At 36.6% G+C, this 3,478-nt stretch overlaps 1 long non-coding RNA gene across 1 annotated transcript in view; it reads left to right on the top strand.

Annotated features, from left to right (window-relative positions):
- Positions 1-3,045, top strand: part of LOC106147174 — a 6,438-nt gene extending 3,393 nt beyond the window's left edge. Inside the window, exon 3 of the long non-coding RNA XR_001231952.1 lies at positions 2,426-3,045. This is a non-coding gene — a long non-coding RNA (uncharacterized LOC106147174). The remainder of the gene's footprint in view (positions 1-2,425) is intronic.
- The last annotated feature ends 433 nt before the right edge of the window (positions 3,046-3,478 follow it).

The following is a 3,478-nucleotide window of genomic DNA, read 5'->3' as shown; positions in this document are numbered from 1 at the left end:
ATTTTTTATTTTTTATTTTTTTGGTTTTTCTCTGGTACCGGGAAAGCTTTCCTTTTAAAATCAAAAGAAGCTGGGCATGGTGGTGCATGCCTGTAATCTCAGCACTCAGGAGGCTGAGGCAGGAGGATTGTTGTGAGTACAAGATCAGTCTGCGCTACATTTTTTTTTTTTTTTGGCACTGGGAATCGAACTCAGGACCTTGTGCTTCTCACGCAGGCACTTGTGCCGGTGAGCTACATCCCTGGCCCTCAGCCTGGGCTACAAAGTGAGCTCAAGGCCAGCCTGAACTGTGTAGCAAGACTGTGTCTCAAAAAGCCAAAAAAAAAATCAGAAATAAGACACCTCTGTCCACTATTAGCACTCTTGTTTAATATAGTACTAGAGACATTAGCCAGGTAAATTAGGCAAGAGAAATAAAAGGGATAGGTGCCGAAAGGAGGATCACAAGTTGTCCTTATTTGCAGTCCTTTACATGAAGCACTCAGAAATTCCACCCAAATTCTCCTGGAACTTTGTAAGTAGATTCAGCTATTAGTAGGGCACAAAATTAAGACACAAAAATCAGAAGTGTTCCTGTACTAATAATGAACTCTCCAAGAGAGAAATGAAAACAACATCATTTACAATAGCATCAAAGAAATTAAATACTTAGGGATTAATCTAACCAAGGAAGTGAAAGACCTCTATAGTGAAAACTGCAGTACTCTGATAAAATCAGCATGGTACTGGCCAAAAAGCAGACCTGAGGATCAATGGAACAGACTGGAAGATGCAGTTACAACTACAAACACACTCAGCCACCTTATCTTTGACAAAGGGGCCAAACATGTTCCCTGGAAGAAAGATAGCCTCTTTAATAAATGGTGCTGGAAAAATTGGCTCTCCACATGCCAAAGATTAAAACTAGACCCATGTCTATCACCATGGACTGAACTAAAGTCAAAATGGATCAAAGATCTAAATATTAAAATAGAAACACTAAATCAACTGGAAGAGAAAGTAGGTAGAAAATTTGAAGACATAGGGGTATGTAGAGAATTCATGAATAGAAACCAAATTGCATGGGAAATTCTTCAAAGAATCAACAACTGGGATCTCATTTTATTGAAAAGTTTTTGCACATCAAAGGAAATCACCAGTGTGGTGTTGCATGCCTATAATTCCAGCACTCAGGAGGGAGGCTGAAGCAGGAGAATTACTGTGAGTTTGAGGCCAGCTTGGGCTACAAAAGTGAGTTCAAGACCAGCCTGAACTGCATAGTGAGACCCTGTCTCAAAAATACAAAAAAAAAAAAAAAAAATCACCAACAGAGTAAAAAGAAAACCCACGAATTGGGAAAATTTTTTAGCCAACTCTTAGTCAGACAAAGGACTTCTATCTAGAACATATAAAGAATTAAAAAAAATCAGACCCCCAAAATTTAAAGACCCAATTCAAAAATGGGCATCTGGGATGAATACACACTTCTCAGATGAAGAAATGCAAATTGCAAATAAATATATATGAGAAATGTTCAACAGCATTGGTCATTTGAGCAATGCAAATTAAAATAATACCTGAGATTCCATCTCACCCCAGAAATAATGGCTATCATCAAGAAATCGTCCAATAACAAATGCTGGCAGGGCTGTGGGGAAAAAAGAACCCTTCTCCACTGTTGGTGGGAGTGTAGATTGGTACAATCACTGTGGAAATCAGTGTGGAGATTCCTCACAAAACTAGGATTAGAGGTCCCATTTGACCCAGCTATTTCCCTTCTGGGTATTTTTCCAGAAGAATTGAAAACACCATACCACAGTGATATGTGTGCACCCATGTTTATAGCAGTGCCATTTATCATAGGTAAATCGTGGAAACAACCCAAATGCCCATCAACTGAGGAGTGGATAAAGATGTGTGATAAAGAACATGTGACATTTTTATACAATGGAATATTACTTAGCAATAAAGAAAGATAGACTTGAGGCTTTTATAGGTAAGTGGATGCAGCTAGAGACCATACTCATAAGTGAAATAAATCAGACCCGCATGTGTAAACATCGTATTGTCTCCCTAGTGTAAGAACTTGAAAGAGTAAATAAAATCTGAAAGGTACAATAGATACTGTGAAAAGGAAAAAAAAAAACTGCTCAAAAGGAAAGAACAACTGGGATAAGGGAAAGGAGAAGAGAAAGAAGGGAAAAATATATATACACAAGATAGCTAAGATAATTGTACTACTAATTTCTAGTGGTTTATTGAAAGGAATAGTTAATGCTTAATTTTTTGATAAATTTTGTATGCCTGTATCTGGTAATCTGAACAACTAGTTTGAAGATAACAATATGCATGTAACAACCATTGTTAATTTCTCATCATCTTGTTTTCAACTTCTGTATCATTTTTAATGTTTTTAAAAATTTTTTATTGTCTTTAAAATAAACAGCAAAACTGTGGTACTCTGAAAAAGGAGATTGAAGAGGACATCAGAAAATGGAAAGACATCCCTTTTCCTGGATAGACAGAACCAATGTTATCAAAATGACCACACTACCAAAAGTGATATATGAACTTCATGCAATACAAACGAAAAGAGCAATAGCATTCCTCAGAGAACTGGAGAAAACAATCCTAAAATTTAGAAGGAACCTGAAGGGACCCAGAATAGCAACAGCAGTACTAGGCAACAAGAGCAAAGCAGGAAGCATTGCAGTCTACAATTTCAAGTTGTATTGCGAAACTGCAGTGGTAAAAACATCATTGCACTCTCATTAAAAGTCATACAGATTAAAGGAACAGAACAGAGGGTGCAGAAACAACCCTCAGCACATTTAGCTGTCTGACGTTTAACAAAGGGGCCAAAAACATTCACTGGAGGAAAGATAGAAACTTTAGCAAAGGGTGTGGGGGAAACTGGCCATGTACTGAACTAAAATCAAAATAGATCAAAGATCTAAATACTCGAACGGAAGCAATCTTCTGGGAGATAATATAGGTAAAACTCTTAAAGACAGAGGCACAGGTGAGGACTTTCTAAACAGAACACTCTTCTTGAGAAACCACTTTGAAGATACCACCATGTATTACAGCAGCCATTGTTATTTTCCTACTAATCTGTCCATAACTCGGTAATGTTTGTATTGTTCCTATCCTATTTTGTAAGTGGACGTATGTTTATTATTATGTGTTTCCTACAACAATCATTGAGAATAGTTAATGATTATTCAATAGGTTACTCATGTATAGCTCTGTTTATTTTCTTTAGAAGCCACTTTGAAGATACCTAAGTAGAGTACAACAACTATTGATAATCTCCTACCTCTTCTGTCTGTAACTCACTATTATTTGTCTGTTTGTTTTCCTGAGAAATTATCTTGTAGATAACAATATGTAAAACAACAACCACTGATAATTTCCTACCACTCTGTCTGTAATTTGGTAAGCCCCCCTATTATTATGTTATCCTTCTTTTACTCTTTAAAATAAAAAAAAAAGAACA

The sequence above is a fragment of the Chinchilla lanigera genome, unplaced genomic scaffold (assembly GCF_000276665.1).
Source record: "Chinchilla lanigera isolate Chin_1 unplaced genomic scaffold, ChiLan1.0 scaffold00123, whole genome shotgun sequence".
Classification (NCBI taxonomy): Eukaryota; Metazoa; Chordata; class Mammalia; order Rodentia; family Chinchillidae; genus Chinchilla; species Chinchilla lanigera.
Note: the sequence above shows the minus strand (reverse complement) of the source record. Positions and strands in the feature narration are given on the sequence as shown.